The sequence below is a fragment of the Eriocheir sinensis genome, chromosome 20 (assembly GCF_024679095.1).
Source record: "Eriocheir sinensis breed Jianghai 21 chromosome 20, ASM2467909v1, whole genome shotgun sequence".
Classification (NCBI taxonomy): Eukaryota; Metazoa; Arthropoda; class Malacostraca; order Decapoda; family Varunidae; genus Eriocheir; species Eriocheir sinensis.
Genome location: NC_066528.1, coordinates 5,935,997 through 5,956,477, shown reverse-complemented (window position 1 = coordinate 5,956,477; position 20,481 = coordinate 5,935,997). Strand labels below are relative to the sequence as shown.

General features: G+C 42.1%; 1 long non-coding RNA gene across 1 annotated transcript; it reads left to right on the top strand.

Moving 5' to 3' along the window:
* Positions 1 to 4,984: 4,984 nt before the first annotated feature.
* Positions 4,985 to 12,084, top strand: LOC127001112 (uncharacterized). The gene is made up of 3 exons (XR_007754725.1): positions 4,985 to 9,057; positions 11,004 to 11,119; positions 11,838 to 12,084. It is a non-coding gene; the product is annotated as an uncharacterized LOC127001112 (long non-coding RNA).
* The last annotated feature ends 8,397 nt before the right edge of the window (positions 12,085 to 20,481 follow it).

Here is a 20,481-nt window from a genome sequence, read left to right as displayed (position 1 = left end):
TATATATATATATATATATATATATATATATATATATATATATATATATATATATATATATATATATATATATATATATAATATCATTTGGTAGGTTTATTGTGTTATTTAGAGATCTTCAGAGAAAATCATATCATTAACACAGAGGTTACCTTTTAGGTGTTTGTTTGTGTGTTATAGGATAGGGTGTGTGTTGGTTAGTGGTTTGTATTGTATTGTGTGGTGATGTTGTGTGTAGGTACAAGTGTAAGTGTTGGTATGTGTGGAACAATGTAAAACAGTCACACAAGAGAACGTGGACGGACGACAAAAGGTAAACGAATACAAAAGAAGTTAAACATGATGACGCGACACACTGACAACAGATTATCTCTGACGATGGCAATGAACACACTGAGAATCTTAGTCTCTTAGCAGCACCCTTTTTTGAGCGGATTTTGGGACAGATTAAGGAGTGCTGACGGTGGAGGAACAGATTACCTCCCCCAGTGTGAGGTGGAGGGGGAACGAAATCTTCCCCTGTGCGCAGCAGACGGTGAAGGGGCGATGCGTTTAGTGTAGAGTTGTGTGTGTAGGAGTCGAGCTGGTGAGTCGAGCTGTGAGAGTCGAGCTGGGCGAGCGGTCGTGACAGGGTGGTGGGACGAGTGCTGGCAGCTAATGCAGGTAATGCTGCTACGACAGCAGTCGAGGTGGAGGCTGGTGAAGTGACTGGAGACACGAGCTGAGCTGGGAGTGAGGAGGAAGTGGAGGAGACAGTCTGAGCGGTCGAGCTGGAGTGAAGGTGAGCGCTGAGCTGATGAGCGAGCTGAAGTGAGTAGCAAGATGACAGCAGTGAGGTAAGTTGAGCAGAGAGTTGAGCGATGAGTTGAGCAGCAGAGGAGTGAGCAGAGGTGAGGAGAGCAGCGGGGTTGAGCAGCGAGGGGAGGAGGCTGAGGAGTGAGGTGGAGGTGGGTGGCTGCGGAGGTGGGTGGAGTGAGAGGTGTTGGAGGTGGCTGCGGTAGGTGAGTTGTTTGGTTGGCTGTTTAATAGATCCTGGAAGGACTGAATCGAGAGTGAACCACGCGGGGCGGGTGAGCGAGGGGAGAGAAGAAGTGCGGCTCGTCGTCAGTATGGTGGAGGGGAAAGAGAAGTCGTGTCGTCGTGAGGGTGGGTGAGCACGGCGGCGAGGAGATGGGCATGAAGGCGCGCACTGCCGCGCGTGGGCCACGGCAGTCATAGAGTGCATCAGGGAACTGCGCGTGTCGAGAAAGGCGGCAGCACTGACAGGGTGTCAGGTGAGAGCAGGTGAGGGCGTCGTGTACGTGCGGCGCCGTGGCCAGTGCGGCAGCAGGCAGGCGTGGCAGCGCGGCAGTCGGCAGAGAATGAGTGAGCGCAGCGCCGCACCAGCGTGCCAGCGTGCCAGGCGCTGACGAGCGCCAGGGCAGGGCGCGCCAGGGAGCGCGAGCCGGACTGCGTGGTGGAAGAGAGCAGGCAGCGAGCGGCGGCTGCCAGAGTGCAGGCAGGAGGGGCCGCGTGAGATAAAAGGAGGCTGGGAGTTGCGGGAGAAACGGGCGGTCTGTGGCTCGGGGGCTCGCACGTGGTGTACTGGAGTAGAACAACAAACCAAAAAAGTGGCTGTGCAACACTGTGACACCAACTGTCAATGTACACACTACACAACAAACTGGACGCCAGACGCGCTGCACTGAACTGTGCACTAGTGACTGACACTGCACTGAACTGTTGCAGATCAGGGATCACTGTACACAACAGATCAGATAGTCAAGGATAATCGGGTGTTCAGGTAGTAGGTGCGTGTCTACGTGTGTCTCGTCTGCGTGTGTCTGTCTGTGTGGTGTGTGTAATGCACTGTCTGTGTGTGTGGGCGCTGCAGCTGTGTCTGTATGTGCGTGTACACTGATGTGTGTGTGTGTGTGTTGCGTGTGATGTCGCACTGTGGTGTTGTGTTCACCTGTGTGTTGTGTGTGTCAGTGTAGCAGTGTGTGGGTGTCGGGAGCAGTGGGGAGGAGGGGGTGGAAGAGGAGGGGAGGAAGCATGGGGGGAAAAAAGAGAGGAGAAGGGGGTGAGATGCCTGAAGGGCGCTGGAAGAGGGGAGGCAAGGAGCAGGCACACAGGCCTGAAGAGGCCTGGAAGAGAGGAACAGGGAGAGGGAAGAGGGAAGAGCCTGAAAGAGGCGCACAGAGGTGCCCTGGAAGGCGCCAGAGGCGGACAGAGGGAAAGAGGAAGAAGAGGAGAGAGGGAAGAGGGAAGAGTGCCTGGAAGAGGCGCACACAGAGTGCCTGGGAAGAGAGCACAGAGGGTGCCTGGAAGAGGAAGAAGGGGGGGAGAGGGGGAGAGTGCCTGGGGAGGCGTGAAGGCGGAGAAGGGGCCTGGGGAGGCGTGACCGAAGGAGAGGGAAGAACAGGGAAACCTATATGCCGCCGACCAACCTGACCTGAGCCTGGTGGCACCCCCCGACCCCGAATGGAGGTGAGGGGTGAGGGGCCCCCAGGGAGGAGCGGACAGGATTTTACCCTGCCCCTCCCAGGTCCTCCTAGGAGAGAGTGCCTTAAAACGGCACTGCTTATAAGACACCTTGCACCATAGCACACTCCAGGAACACCAATTCCTTTGTGGTGGTCTAAGCAGGTGTTCGGTTCACGGATAGCAAAAATCATATCCGCCAGGGTTACTTTATTGGACTTTTATTACACCTCATACACACAAGGAACACACACAGGATAGGTGTGGGATTGGTGTTGTTTTGTGTTTGTGTGTGTTGTGGGTTAACATTTAAGTGTTTGTGGTGGTGTGGATGTGTGTGTGTATGTGGAACAAGAGAGAAGTGAACGGATGACAAAAAGTAAACGAATACAACAAAAGTTAACGAAGAAGACGAAGAAAGACAGACACTGGCACAGACACAGTAGACACAGACATGACAAACACTGAGGAGACATAGTCTCTCTCTTAGCAGCACATTTTTTTCTTTTACTGTGGAAACAAGGAAGGAATTTGGAACAGTGACTATATATATATATATATATATATAATATATATACCTATATATATATATATATATATATATATATATATATATATATATATATATATATATATATATATATATATATATATATATATATATTTTTTTTTTTTTTTTTTTTTTTTACTCCGGTTATTTGGTGCCATCTAACCCTAAACACTGCAGCACCAAGTCTTTTTTTTCTGATTTTGCATTAATTAATGTCTTATATCTCATTTCTTAACTTCTTTCTTCTTATTTCTTTTCTCAACTTGCATTTCTTTATATTTTCTGTCTGCTCTTCGGTGTCATATGACCTTAGACGTTGCCGCATCGAGTTTACCTTTTTCCCTAGATCAAGATAGCGCTCAAACGAAGGCAACCCAGAAATACCTCAGTGAGTCAGCGAAGGGAAGGGAGAGAGAGCGATGTGAGAGGGAAAGTGGTACGGAAGAGACGGGGGAAAAGGCATAAAGTGAAAAAGGATCATGCGTGTGTGTGTGTGTGTGTGTGTGTGTGTGTGTGTGTGTGTGTGTGTGTGTGTGTGTGTGTGTGTGTGTGTGTGTGTGTGTGTGTGTGTGTGTGTGTGTTCCATTCCCCTCTGATTCTTGAGAAATCTGCGGCTAGCTCGAAATTTTGTGGGACAACTTTTTTAGCCGAATATATGTTCCGAAGCGGAATTTAGTGAGGATTCTTATGGTATCTTCAAATTCCTCATACGTCTATTAGTTCCCGAGTTACACCGAGAAAACTGTATTTTTTTTCTCTCGTCAGAGTGTCCTAACAAATAAAAATCGCTCAAAGCTCCTCATCTACGTTCCTTATAAAGATTGCCATATGGCAATAGGCGGTGGCCGAAGTGGTAGCGTATTGGACCCACATTCACCGCGTGATGGACGACGCGGGTTCGAATCCCCATGCTACCACTCGGATTTTTCAGTCACCGCCGAGTGGCTTAAAACTACCCACATGCTGTCCTGAAGACCACCCATCAACCCGGACTCTAGAGGAAGCCGTCCAAGCGAATCAAGAACGAGTTCCGGGGGGCAGCATGAGCCAATGCAAGATGGCGCCACTATAAACACTCGCCTGCGCCAGAACGGGCTGGGCCGACCATCAGGCCCCACCTGGAAGAAGCCTTGGGCCGACAATCAGGCCCCACCAGGAAGATGCCTACCGGCGCAACAGGCAGCGAAGTAAAAAAAAAAAAAAATAAAAAAACTTATCCCAACAAATTTAACGCACTTTCAACGAAAACTTAGTTTTTAATCATTTTTTATTTACTTTTATGGCGCGTTTCGCGTCATCGTCCGCCAGAACCTTTTACCCTTGATGACACGAAATGCGTCATCGTGCGCGAGAGGGTTAAATAAGTCAGATTTATCTCAAATTCACTGTCTGGGCAGACAAATATTCGGAAAAGAGAAGGCAAACCAGTTTGTTGATATATATATATATATATATATATATATATATATATATATATATTTGTTTGTATATATATATATATATATATATATATATATATATATATATATATATATATATATATATATTCACGTCCTTATGGATATCTTCTTGTTGATTTGGGTATAAATACTCCTGAATCTCTACAGTTTCGCTAAACTCTCCTTCCCTCATACCTTTCTCCCTCCTCTTCTCTCTCCTCCCCCTCCTCCCTCCCCCTTCCTTTCCTTCCCTCGTGTGATAAAATCAGTCAGATTTATCTCAAAATCCCTGTCTGCGCAGACAAATATTCCGAAAACAGAACTCAAACAAGTTTGTATATATATATATATATATATATATATATATATATATATATATATATATATATATATATATATATATATATATATATATATATATATATATATGCTGTATATTCACGTCCTTATGGATATCTTCTTGTTGATTTGGGTATAAATACTCCTGAATCCCTACAGTTTCGCTCAAACATTGTTGGAGAGCCTCCCTGGTGAACGCGTTTTCCAATGGTGAACTCCAGGAAAAAGGAACTCTTACACGTTCTATACTCCCAACATAACGAACCCTATGGTTTAAGCTCTCAGCTACTTCTGATCTTACTCTCTTAAGCCTTTGCAGCCGCTTTCTTAAACCCTCGAAGTCCGCCTTCCTGAAGGGGAGCGTCTGGGGGGGTATTTTTGATGAATATTTTTAATTCCTCGAAATTCACTTTATGGGCTCATCATACCAGGGATACAATGGGGTGTCACGTGGCGAGGTTAGTTTTTTAAAATTTAAATCCTCGCGCGGTCTGGCGGCCCTTTAAATATCTGGTAGTGTTGCCATACAGAGCGCTTTACGCGCCAAAATATGCATACATGAATCAGTGCTTTTATGTCCGTAATTTTTGCAATAGAGGATATTTTTTTACACAGGGTTAGAGTTACATTGACATTCATTACCAATACATTGTCATCGGAGAGCAGAATCGATGGGCGATCGATAAATTTAGTTTTCCTTCGTTTTCTCAAAACAGGGTCACACGCGCATTTATTTGATATTTCTAAGTTATTTATGGACCTAGCACAAACATAAAGATAGCGTTGGAAAGAGAAAAAAATTGGCTATAAATGCTAGTGATCAGAATCTGGATAAACATCATCAAAATTTTTATATAAATTTTCTAATTTTAAACTTTGAAGAAACAAAAACAAAAACAACAACAAAAAAAAAAAGGAAAAGTAATCTCTAGGAATACACTTATTTTGTATGCCCGTTCCAGTGGTGTTTTTATTTTTGAGCTATCTAAACTCTAAATATGCTTTTTTTCAATTTCAAAATTTTGAAATTTTTGAAAACAAATTCATAAAAAATTTTTTTCAACAAATCTTCACCAAAACTGTACATGATGTTCCTACTCAAGGTACACATCACCTGTGAGAAAATGGTGATCCTCTGATAATATCTTAGAACATGGCAGACGCTCCCCTTAAGTCAGGTATTAAGTGTTGTTTCTGCTGACTCTATCCTCCCATTTAATATTAAATCTAATTTCCTTATGATCACTGTTCCCTAATGAACCCCCAACCTCAATGTTGTTTATTATGTCATCTTTATTAGTTAACAACAAATCCAAAATATTTTCTTCCCTCGTTGGTGTTCTAATTAACTGCTTAAAGAAATGAAGCGGCGGGAAATGAAAAAGAGCCATGCAGCATGTAAAAACTGCATGGAAATTTGTGTGCCTGTGAGAACAAGACAACGCTTGCTGAGCACCCAATGATGATCACAAGACTAAGATTCCCACCTGCGGGATATACTGTGAAATTTATTAATCATGCTAAAGCATATGAGCCATCTTATTTAGCATTCTCTCATTTAGTATTCTCGTAAAGCCTTCTTCGAATGGTTGTAAAGAGACATCACTTTGCCATAGCGTATGCTTACATTATAGTTAATAGAAACGGAGAAACAGTAGAAAGCGGATCCTATTGTGGAAGTAATGCTGTAAACCATTTTAGTTGAACCCACACTGTTTTGTATATAGAAAGAACTTACATTAGCTGAACTCACACTGTTTTGTATATAGAACGAACTTACATTAGCTGAACTCACACTGTTTTGTATATAGAACGAACTTACATTAGCTGAACTCACACTGTTTTGTATATAGAACGAACTTACATTAGCTGAACTCACACTGTTTTGTATATAGAACGGTCTTACATTAGCTGAACTCACACTGTTTTGCATATAGAACGAACTTACATTAGCTAAACTCACACTGTTTTGTATATAGAACGAACTTACATTAGCTGAACTCACACTGTTTTGAATATAGAACGAACTTACATTAGCTGAACTCACACTGTTTTGTATATAGAACGAACTTACATTAGCTAAGCTCACACTGTTTTGTATATAGAACGAACTTACATTAGCTGAACTCACACTGTTTTGTATATAGAACGAACTTACATTAGCTAAACTCACACTGTTTTGTATATAGAACGAACTTACATTAGCTGAACCCGCACTGTTTTGTATATAGAAAGAACTTACATTAGCTGAGCTCACACTGTTTTGTATATAAACGATCTTACATTAGCTGAACTCACACTGTTTTGTATATAGAACGAACTTACATTAGCTAAACTCACACTGTTTTGTATATAGAACGGTCTTACATTAGCTGAACTCACACTGTTTTGCATATAGAACGAACTTACATTAGCTAAACTCACACTGTTTTGTATATAGAACGGTCTTACATTAGCTGAACTCACTGTTTTGAATATAGAACGAACTTACATTAGCTGAACTCACACTGTTTTGAATATAGAACGAACTTACATTAGCTGAACTCACACTGTTTTGAATATAGAACGAACTTACATTAGCTGAACTCACACTGTTCTGAATATAGAACGAACTTACATTAGCTGAGCCCACACTCCTGGAAGAAGTTAAAATTTTCTAAAGGCTACAATAAAATCAATATGACCGATGAAGATACGGCACGTCACAATGAACAAACTCTCTGTCTTCTCTGTAAATACGGGTTTTAAAAGGTAAAGGAGTAAAACATCATGACCATGAAAAATCAGGAAACAATTACATTGAAGCTTATTGTAATAGATGCAACCTTCAAATGAAAAATCACAAATTGCAGCTCACTCTCATTGCACATAATGCGGATTACGACATGACGTTAATCCCGCGTGAATTAACGATACCTGACTTGAAAATCAAACTAAGACCAAAACATTCAGTTCACTAATACCATGAAGGGAAGAAAGCGAGGGAGGAGGCGCCTCGTGAGGTCTAGTTGACTCAGCTACTTAGCTTTAACTTAATTGCCGTACATTTAGACTGTGAAGAAATCCCCAGACCCTGGCAGCGTTCCCCGTTGCGGGGCGACCGTCTGACTGACTGAGGCAGGCAAATGAGGCGAGTGAAAGGGCCCCGCCAATCCCGCGCCGAAGCTACTAAACCTGTATTGTACGCGTCCGTGGTACCAAAGGTTATACTGTATACTAAGTATTATATATTTGCATTCAAAGTAATATGAATCTTATCGTTTAAAGTGATGAGAATTAAATCGCGGGAAATTCCAAACTATGAAGTATCATGATACTAGATAATTACACTTTTCTAATACTTTTTCAATAATTTAGAAAATTCAATTTCTATTGAACAAAATTATTTGTAACGAGTGACAAGCGACGTACAAAACTCCTTCAGGTATCGGTAGTATCGGCAGAAAATCAGCCGATACCGATACCACCGATACCGATACATCGGTATCGGTTGTTATGGAGACTCCCGCAACTGCTAACTACACTCGAGGTGTAGGCTTCGCACCAGGGTTTAGCAGCCGCAGTATCCCTATTCTCGAGGCACCGGAACTCCGTTCGACCATTAACGTGAAGCTAACCCAATGTATCGTCCGAGATGGAGGGTGAACGGGTGTCAGTCACGTCCAGGGCCCGTATCCTCGAGAGCTATTAACTTTTACTCTTAAAGTTACTATCAAAGTTAATAGTTTCAAATTATTAAGAGTAAAAGCTATCCTCGTCAACTTTGAGTGTAGGTATTAGCAAATCCTGGCTACTATTATCTTCTTCTTCTTCTTCTTTATGGCGGGCTCGTTGCTAAGGACGCCTCCGTGCAAAACGTAAACATCCGACATGAATTAAGTATATATTTCAAAAGAAAAATAAAGAAAAGATGTATAAATGTACAACAGAAACATAATAAATGGCAAACACAAGAAAATACTGAGTTTTGTGGCAGATAGAAGCAGCCTCCAAGGCTGTTTTTACTCCGTCACTCGTCAATACCCGTATCTCCCCTCCTGCTCTGCTGAAATTACCGCACCATAACCACGTCATCTGCCCCAATGATCTACGGGCCGGAGAACCAGCGCAGAAAAGGAGTAAGTTTAATTGGTCGCCAGATGAAACGGTCTTCTTACATCAAATTCAAGAAAAAATAATACGTATAATCAGAGGGTGTTATGGGAAGAGTATCACCCCTGAGGATAAGAAGAGAGCGTGGACTGAAGTGGCAGAAGCTGTAACAAGGTTAGTAATCACATATTCATGGTTCAATCAACTTACAAACTAACCTAACCTAATCAATTGGGTATTTTTTGCATAATAACACAACCACTGACCTTCCAAACAGAACATACCTTTTCATTCTGTATCTGAATAGTTTCAGTATGACCATTTCTGCCACAACCCCCTCTCCCTCAACAACCTAACATAACTAAACCTAACCATGCCAAACCTGCCCTGTCCTACCGAACACATCCTAACTTAACATGCCAAGTTTGTTGGGGGGGAAGAGGGGGTTGGTATAGATAGTTATGGCATATTTGCCCTGTTTTCATTCTTTATTTATTTTTATTTGTTTATTCTTTTTTTTATTGGGGGGGGGGGGGGATGCTAGGCATGCCAGACTATGGACACTTTTACAAGTACTTTATGTCGAGACTATATGGGAATGGGTAGGTTTTGTGAGAATGGTAAAGTAAGATTAAAATAGTATATTTATAGCATTGGTCAAACAGATTATGGTGATATAATGTTAGATTGGAATGTACTCAAGATAATGAAATTAAGGTTAATGCTTTTATTTTTTTGTTACATATTCACATATTCATGATTCAAGTAACTTGCAAACTAACCTAACCTCGTCAAATGGGTATTTTTGTATACAAACACAACCATAGAGTTTCCAAACAGAACATACTTTTTCCTACTGCTTCACGTGAATAGCATCATCATGACCATTTCTGCTGCAACCCCCACTCCCTCAACAATCTAACATAACTAAACCAACTCCTGCTAAACCTGTCCTACCTGACACATCCTAACCTAACATGGTAGGTCCCCAAGTGCCAAACCTGCCCCGTCCTACCGAACACATCCTAACTTAACATGCCAAGTTTGTTGGGGGGGAAGAGGGGGTTGGTATAGATAGTTAAGGCATATTTGCCCTTTTTTATTCTTTATTTATTTTTATTTGTTTATTATTTATTTTTATTGGGGGGGGATGCTAGGCATGCCAGACTATGGACACTTTTACAAGTACTTTATGTCAAGACTATATGGGAATAGGTAGGTTTCGTGAGAACGGTAAAGTAAGATTAAAATAATATATTTATAGCATTGGCCAAACAGATTATGGTGATATAATGTTAGATTGGAATGTACTCAAGATAATGAAATTAAGGTTAACGCTTTTATTTTTTTTGTTACATATTCACATATCCATGATTCAAGTAACTTGCAAACTAACCTAACCTCGTCAAATGGGTATTTTTGTATACAAACACAACCACAGAGTTTCCAAACAGGACATACTTTTTCCTGCTGCTCCATGTGAATAGCATCATCATGACCATTTCTGCTGCAACCCCCACTCCCTCAACAATCTAACATAACTAAACCAACTCCTGCTAAACATGTCCTACCAAACACGCCCTAACTTAACATGGTAGGTCCCCAAGTTTGTTAGGGTGGAAAGGGGGTTAGTATAAGAGAGTCAAGTCATATTTACCTGTTATTTTATTTATTCCTTATTTAGATTTTTTTTGGGGGGTGGGTGGGTTGGGCATGCCAGGCTCTCAACACTTTTACAAATATTTTATGTTAAGACTGTATTATTTTGATAGCATTGGTCAAACAGTTTCTGGTGATATAATGTTAGGTTAGAAGTACTCAAAAGAATGGAATTAAGATTAATGCTTTGAATTTTTTTGTATAGCTGTATTGTGTAATATCCTCCTACTTAGAGAAAAGCATTTTAGAAAAGTAGGTAATGAAAAGTAGTATTTATGGCCATGTTCATAACAACTATAACTTAAAAGTTAATGTCTTATGATGCATGTAAATAAAATATTGGTACTGATTTAGCTTTCCATCACAGCATGTATTAAATGTTATTGGAGAAGGTATGAGAAATAAAAAGCATGCCATAGTGAAACGATTAAGAAACTTGCTTCACATTTATACCCTGACAGTGCCTTCCCTGGGAGTGGACCCCGTACGCAGGATGACTGTGAGAGGCGTTGGTACAACGTACAACAAAAATCAAAGCCTTGCATTGCCAAGTGCAAGAATGAGCAGCAGCAGACTGGTAATTTTTTTTAGTTGTTATGTCTTTAAATGTAAAACATATATTAGTTAGTTTTTTATGTGCTCACAGAATGCAGCTATACTGGCCACAATGCCTTTATTTCAGCTTAAAGTTAATAAGTTCATAGCAGTGAACTGCATATTTGATATAGAATTTTTTTTAATGTTCATCTGTCAATGACTATCAATCTATCTAAATACCTTGGTTGTCTTTCCCCAGTGAAGGGTTTTAGCCAAGACAGGCACACACTTACTCACACACTCAAACTCATGTACACCACTCTCTCAGCTGCACAGCCCCTGAGGGAGTAAAAAGGCCCTCACTGTATGGGGGACTAGCTGCACAGTTCAGGCAGGGAACTTCCACACCAAGGCCTCACAGCATACACTGGTTTACCCCTGCCCCTTCATAACAATGACATTTCCCCCAGCACCTGAGTGCCCCACACGTGTGGCACCACAGATACGCAGGCGCCTGCCTATATAACTATGACATTAACTGTGGTAGATAAACTGGTGTATGACATCATAGGCTGCTCGTCTCATGTATTTGAAGGGGTACCAGAGCCATTCAGCATTGACATGATGTACTAGGGATAGGACAGCAGCAACAGTCAAGCAGCAGTGAAATATTGACTGGCCTGTATGTTTTTGGCAAAAACTTTTATATTCTTATTAAAACAATTTATTAATTACCCTTAAATTCATATTCTTTGTAGATACACACTTTATCAGTATTGCTAGAGACCATCCCAGCACATTGTTCATTACTTGTGGAAAAGATACCATTAGCTGCTCCGGCAACAGCCACTGCTTCAATATCTGCTGGCCCTATGACACCAGCCACTGTTTCATCATCTGCTGGCCCTATGACACCAGCCACTGCTTCATCATCTGCTGGCCCAATGACACCTGCCACTGCAAGGGATGACAATGAAGCTGCTCCACCAGTAACCACCTACTTCATCGGAGTTAAGAGATGCCTTTCATAGGGCAGCAGTATAATTTTTGATGGTGGGGCTGAATATTACTGCCTCAAGGCTATGATTTTGTCACTTTTTTTTATTACTGAGGAGGTTAGGGTGGAAGGGTGAAAAATAATTTGTGCTGTTTTTCGACAGAAATGATTAGCAATTCATTCAAAGCACAAAATTTACCGGAAAAAAATTGTGTGCCATTGTGAGTGGGTTCACTTGAGATTGGGCTCCAATACGCCTCCGTGGTCTAGTGGTCAGCATGCCTGGCTTCTACGCGGGCCCGGGTTCAAATCCCGGCCTGGGCAGTCGGCGTGCAGCTCACCCAGCTGATCATCCTCCCTCTCGGGCTGGTCGATAAATGACTACCTGGGGAAACTGTGGTAGCCCGGATGTCACACTGGCCCTGTGTCCCGGGGTAATGGGCTCCCTCTCACCACAGGCTCAAGGCCCAATGTTACGGAGATGAGCACCGAGGCCACGCGCTGCTATAGCGTATGCCCCAACTTTACCTTTACCTTTATTGGCTCGACTGACAGACATGGCTTTGTATGTCGAAGGTCACTGGTTCAATCTCCACAGCCAGCACTCTCTAACTTGGATTTTTCCGAGTTCCCTAGAGCCTAGATTAATTTCTCGGTGTTAAATGAGGAGATTTGCACCGGCACCCAGTCATGGGTGTTACAAGATGCTTTGTTACAATCAGGGGCGTCATTTGGCCTTCAAAAGTGGGAGGGACATTAGGGCAGACAGTTTTATATATATATATATATATATATATATATATATATATATATATATATATATATATATATATATATATATATATATATATATATATATATATATATATATATATATATATATATTTACCATCATTAGCTTATTACACCTTTAGGCACTGATCATATTTGCATTTTATGTAGTCTGTGATGCAGGCAGGATATTCATTAGCACCTAATTAGACTCATGCTGCTCTCCAGTGCTCTCTGATGAACTCACAATCAAAGATGTAGTATACCTATAGGGTAGCATTGAGTAATCTTAGGTCACTTGGTAAAGTGTTCACCTAAGTCCGACCCAAGCTGACAACATAAACTTAAGCGTGTTTGCAAGCTGAGTGTTTAGAATATTGGCATAATAATAAAAGATGCTGAAAACTGGATTCCACTACTTTATTGAATATATGAATAATTATATACTGAATTTGTAATGGAGCTAAGATAAAAAAGCTATGTTTTCAGCGGTCATACCATGATCTCATGAAAATAATTAGGTTGACATATATAATTAATTACTACGTATTTTGGTATGATGACCATTGCACGTTAATACCATAGCTTTGCGAGCATTGAGTAATCTTAGGTCACTTGGTAAAGTGTTCACATAAGTCCGACCCAAACTGACAACATAAACCTAAGCATGTTTGCAAGCTGAGTGCTTAGAATATTGGCATAATAATAAAAGATGCTGAAAACTAGATTCCACTAATAGAGTAATTATATACTGAATTTGTAATGGAGCCAAGATAAAATGCAATGTTTTTCAGTGGTCATACCATGATCTCATGAAAATAAATAGGTTGACATATATAATTAATTACTACGTATTTTGTTATGATGACTATTGCACATTAATACCATAGCTTTGAATCCAATGATGAATATCTTCAAGCAAGACACAAATAGCAACAGATTGGTCACCAATTCACTCAGTAAACACAATACTCCAGAAAAGTATACACTGAATTCACAATAAAGTTGTTTTTCCACTTGGAACTTTGTAAACAGAAACCAAGTAACCTCGTTTTACTTCACTCATAAGTCATGATGTTCGCGATGTGGTCACCTCGACCTTTCGTTCCTCCTCCCTCACACTGGCAGACGTCTCTAACAAGCTTTCTTACCACCATTATCTCATTATGAATAACCGGCAGCAATAATTATAAATCATATTCTAAATGACATTTTAATGCAATTTTAATGTCATCTTTTTCATTTGCATGTGTACCTTTCTGCTACAAATAAAAGTTTTTTTCCCATGTTTTGTTTTCCTTAACTCGAATATTTCACATTTTAATCAATAACAAAGGCATCAAACACTAATTGTATGTTCAAGCTATGTTTATTTTTTTTCTGTTGACATAAACTACATCGTTTTCCTTTGGTGCCATTATTTTCACATGGGTGCAGTCTATCACTCCCACAACACCGGCAAGTTGGTAGAATTCTGCTTGCTTTACACGGATCTCCACCCAATCAAGGGGAGACTGGATAAACCTCCCGACTACCTACGGGTCACTGAGGGCGGCCAGAGTTTCCACAATCACCCTGCTTACACTACTCTGGCTTACCCCCTAACTCATCACTTGAACACTGCAGCATTTTTCCTGTAGCCAAGTACCTTTAAATCAAAATCACTTTCAACCCCGGGGTGCGGGAATGCTCCCTTTGAACTGGATCTTGTAGCTCTCTTCTCACCAAATCAGTCACATACTCCATTCCTGCACGGTCTAATATGTATGTCTTGACAAGTTCACCATCGTTATACAGTTCCAAAGCGCCCTATCAAACTCTAAATTGCGGAGGCGGGCTGGACGAGGAAGTCCGGGGGCCATGTTGATATGGGTCTGGGTCTGGGTTTCACTATTAACTTTACTATTAAGTGTTTAGAAGTCCTCGCCAGCACTCCCAAGTTAATACCAAAGTTAAGAGTAGGTATTAGGCTAATAGTTGTTGAGGATACACTTTGAGAGTGAAGTTAATACCAAAGTCGAAAGTTAATACCAAGTTTAGTATTAATAGTTGTCGAGGATACGGGCCCAGGAGGGCATACGAGCTGCCGAGTCTCGCCCCCCGTTCCTATTATGAGCATAGTATCCACCGTTCCTGTTTTCTTCTTTGCAGCACCATCCCCTTTAACCATCTTTGTGGGGTACATTGTTAAAGCACAATGAACGCAAACTGTACTGATGAAAACACAAAGATCGCACACCAAAGCACAAATGCAATCAGACACGAGCGCACGGGTGCTATCTCTACTAGTTCCCAACACGGACTGAGACTAGGGTTGCCAACTTGCCACCCTTTTTATAAAATACGGAATGCCATTTGTTCCGTATTTGTCTGAATGGTTAAGGGGAGCTGCCGGTTTTTACCCTTTTTCTTTATTCAATGGGTTTATTGTCATGATTTGTATACCAGACACAAAGGACACCATACGCATTAGATTAAGCCCCAAAAAACAATATCACCTTTCCATTTTTTACCAATGACTATTTTTTGGAAAATTTGAAGTTTTTTTTTTAAAAGGCTATTTCTGCTATGATAATTGCTCTACATGGGAACAATTACTAAAGTACAAGAACCATGTTTAGGCTAATGAAAATATAGTGAAATATTGTACGTATTAATAATCATTAGTTTGCGGAATATGAATTTTCAAACTTTCATGCTCATAATTTCCCCCTAAAAAATTCAGACATAAATACACCATAACTCACTCACTTCATATATGAGAAAAAAAAACTCACTATAGTTTGATTCTTACAAGTCTAGGCATGGTTTTGGTGTTGGTTTCATTGAAATCGGTTGAAAAATGATGGAGAAATTGAAATGCAATGGTATATAACTTACATTTTGAGATATGGCCAGGTAAAGTTTTGAATGCGTAACATTCAAACATAGCGAAGTGATATCATGGCATTTATCCTTTCATTTATTTGTAATGATACATAAAAAAAATATATCTTCATGCTCAGTCATATATTTTGATGTCCAGGCATAAAATATTCTGTCTGTAAGGCTCCTGGTTCCCCTCCCCCCTGCCTCAGCTTGAGGCGGGGTATTAGCTCACAAAGGAGGGGTGTCACAGCTGCCAAGCTACTCACTGTTGCCAAGTTTGTTCCAGAATGCTCGTGGAGCATATGTCACCTCCTTCCTCTTATCTTTGATGTTCTGGGATCTCTTCTTCGTCATGCTTTTCCTTTTAGTATCTTTTTCTTGAATTTTGAGTGAGCAGTTGAGGGCTGTTGATTTTATTCCAAGATGTTGCAAGAAATTTACTTTGTTGTATCCAAAATTATAGTGAAGGATGGTGATTTGAGAAACAAATTGGACTTTGATGCTCCAGCAAACTTGACTTTCAGACACCGCCAGATCTTTGAATGGAAGCTTTCATTTGCGTTCTGAGTGAGCCCCTGAACGCATTGCTCCAGTAGATCTTTAGTTGCCAGGGACTCATAAACTTGTCTGACCTTTTTCTCACTTTCTGCATCAAGATCTATTACTAAAGATGACCTTTTGAATTTGATCTTTCTTCTCCTTTTGTGAGTGCAGCTTGGAGCAGCACCATGAGTGTTCTCCCTGCTGGCAAAGTCCATGGCGTGGACGTGTCTTGGTGCTGAACACGTGATGGAATGTGGCCATGACTGCTTTCTGCATTTCCACAAATGGTTTATTTATATTGTTTCTTATTTCTTTTCCGTAGTATGATGTCAGGGTAGCAATGGTGGTGTCAGACAGTTTGTTCTTTCCACCCAGGGTACTCAGTCTCCTCCTTTTTCCAGTCTTCATTACAGTCTCCACTGTCTTCGTCTCTCAGCTTCCTCAGTCGTGTTCCCATCCTCTTCTGAACGTGATTTATACATTCCAATTTTGTGACTGAGTTCTTCGTTGGGCTCACGTCCATTGTTGATGTTGTAAATGGCAAGGAAGGTGCTTGCATCACCATCACTAACCATATTTCTGTATCTGAAGCCCAGGGACTCTGATCTTGCAAACATCTTCAGTGCTGCTGCTTTTTCCATGGCTGCTGAAGATCCCTCATAGTTCTTGATGCATTCTTCATCGTGCAGGGTCCTCCAGACATTGAATTCTTCTTCAGAAATTTTTCCATCTTTCAGTTGTCCCTCTTTGATGCTGCACATTTGGCAAAACTTGTTCTGCACCTCAATATCAACGACAAAGCAAGTGCAAACTTCACTGATGACTCCCATGCTAACCTGTGAAGTATGCCCTCTCTTCATCCACGAGCCATTGTAGGAAATGTTGATGGTGAGTCTTCCATCTTCATCAGCAACAGTGTCCCAGGTGTTGCATGTAGTGCCGGCGGATAGCCTCACATACTTTCTTCTGCTTCACAGTGAAAAAAAATACATTTCTTGATAAAGATACTTCAGATGCCTGTAATATTTATTATTTCCCGTTACAGGCATGCCATATAACCCTTGTATTCTTCGTGTGCCCGCATATCCAAAATCTTCTACGACTGACTCGTGTACTGCGGCGACATTTCTTCTGTAGGGTGGTGAACGTAGTTGTGCAGATGATTTACATAGTGCAGGTGTTGAGGTGATCTTTTCATTACAGCCTCACAGTGTAGGTCGGTGACAGTCTCGAAGCCATCTGCTGAAAACTGAACATCGTAGTCGTCGCCACACAATATTTCTCTGTCGTTTCTTTTTTTTCTTTTTTTTTTTTACGTCGCGGCCTATTGCCCCGTTAGGCTTTTTTACTGGTGGGGGCCTGATGGTCGGCCCAGCCCATTGTGGCGCAGGCGAGTGTTTATAGTGGCGCCATCTTGTTTTGGCTCATACTGCCCCCCGGAGCTCATCTTTGAGCCTCTCTTTGGAGAGGTAATCTAGAGTCCGGATAGATGGTCTTCAGGGCAGCATGTGGGTAGTCTTAGGCCACTCGGCGGTGACTGAAAAATCTCAGCTGTGTGGCAGCCAGGATTCGAACCCGCATCCCTCCTGGATCTCTCAGACGCGGCGCCGGCACGCTAACCACTCAGCCACCGCTTATTACTTTTATTTTTATTTTTATTACAACAAAGGAGGCAGCTCAAGGGCACACAAAAAAAGAAAACAATAATAAAAAAAAGCCTGCTACTCGCTGCTCCTAAAAAAGAAACAAAAGAGGTGGCCGAAAGGAAGATCAAATACGGGAGGAGAGGTGTCCTGATACCCTCCTCTTGAAAGAGTTCAAGTCGTATGCAGGAGGAAATACAGATGAAGGAAGATTGTTCCAGAGTTTACCAGCGTGAGGGATGAAAGAGTGAAGATGCTGGTTAATTCTTGCATAAGGGGTTTGGACAGTATAGGGATGAGTATGAGTAGAAAGTCGAGTGCAGCGGGGCCGCGGGAGGGGGGGAGGCATGCAGTTAGCAAGTTCAGAAGAGCAGTCAGCGTGGAAATATCGATAGAAGATAGAAAGAGAGGCAACACTGCGGCGGAATTTAAGAGGTAGAAGACTATCAGTATAAGGAGGAGAGCTGATGAGACGAAGAGCCTTAGCCTCCACTCTGTCCAGAAGAGCTGTGTGAGTGGAGCCCCCCCACACATGAGATGCATACTCCATACGAGGGCGGACAAGGCCCCTGTATATGGACAGCAACTGTGCAGGGGAGAAGAACTGGCGGAGACGGTACAGAACGCCCAGCCTCGAGGAAGCTGATTTAGTAAGAGATGAGATATGAAGTTTCCAGTTGAGATTTTGAGTTAAGGATAGACCGAGGATGTTTAGTGTTGAGGAAGGTGATAGCTGGGTGTTGTCAAAGAATAGGGGATAGTTGTTTGGAAGATTGTGTCGAGTGGATAGGTGGAGAAACTGTGTTTTTGAGGCGTTGAAGGACACCAGGTTCTTCTTGCCCCAATCGGAAATAATAGTAAGGTCTGAGGCTAAGCGTTCTGCAGCCTCCAGCCTTGAGTCGTTAAGTTCCTGAAGGGTGGGTCTTCTATTAAAAGAAGTTGAGTAATGAAGTAGAAGTTGAGTAACTGCTTATTACTATACATTCTTCTTCACTTGAGTCTAGTTTTTTTGGATCTTCTTTCAGTATTGTTCTTCGTAGGTCATAGCGAGGTGTTGTGGGCGTTGTTTGTGCAGCAGGAGTGGTGCGTGAGGTCGACGGGCCAGGAGAGCCAGAGGCAGGAGGCGGCAAGAGTGGTGAGTGTGGTCTGGGTGCGGCACTTGCTAAACCTATGTCTTCGACTGTGACCTCTGCCGTCTTTTTATCATGTTTTATGTTCTGTCTTGCTTCTACAAGATGCGTATACTTTTAAGATCGCCGTCCCATTCCCAGGAGTGCCAGGAACAGCCCGGAAGCGCGACGCTAGGCAGGGGCCTGGGGAGTGTAACAGGAGGGCAAAGCAGCGCAGCCCCACACTCTGATAAGCTCAGATGGGCCCTGAGGCTGTATGTGTGTGTGAGCCGGGGTATAGAGAAGGATAAATGCCAGATGTCACTAACAGGGTAACATGTGTCTCAAAAATAAATGTAATAATCGATGTATTACATACCTAGTACATATCATAATATGCAGTTTGATGTGTGTTGGGGGGGGTCCATTATATGCACATAAGAGAAAAAGGAATGCGAATTTTAATGAAAAACTTCATAATTAGATTCTCAAAAGACATACGCATCTGAAGAATTTGTTTCTCAGTTTTTCATTTTGACCGATTTTCTTCGTTTTTCGCCCTGCCGGCCCCCTTAAGCAGGTAAAGTTCAGTATTTTAAAACTGTAGTTGGTCCATTTTTTGGTGAACCACGAAACCAGTCCATAAAATTATGTTTGTCAAGGGTTATCCTGAAATACGTGTAAAATACGTGTCATAACGTCACTTCCCCCTTCTTCCTGCCTTCACCAGCAGCGGCTGTCAGTCATGGCAGGCTATTTTAGTGTTGCCATCCGTTCCTTAAAATATGGATTCGTTCTGTATTGGAGGATGGGATGTTGCGTTCCTTTTTTTTTTTAGCACAAGGTGGCAGCCCTAACTGAGACTCTATTCCCATTGTTTTCCACCTTGAGCACTCTCATCTTGCGGCGAACACAGGGAACCCTCGCTCACGTTTTCGACTTGTACAAAAAAACACGCCAGTCATCGTCGAAAGACCGACTTGGTCGGCTAGGCTACAACAGCCGATAGAGTTGGTCTGTCAGCATCCTCCCCTCCCCTTCATCAGCCGCCACCCGGCAAGGGCCTGTGGTCCCTCCTCGGAGGGACGTACGTGCTCGACCCTGACGGCCTCCATATAGTCCATGTCCCCACCCTTGAGGTGGCGACATAAAAAAAAGGACAAACATGAAGCTCGTATACTAAGTCACCACTCGTAAACCAAGGCATTTTTTGTGATCTTTTTTTGCTTGTAAAGCCAAACACATGTTAACTAAGGCACTCGTGAACCCAGGTATGACTGTTTATATTTAGTACTTATTTTCCCCATTAAATACCTTTACGATACTAGAATTTAAGATTATGGGTTTGTTTCCACTGCCCCTTCCTACTGTGCCAACCCAGTACCCACTGCCATTTCTGCAGTGCCCGTACAAGTTCGTGCCGCCCCGGGAGCCCCTTTGGTATTGCTGTTTCTCAATTTTCAATGTCAGG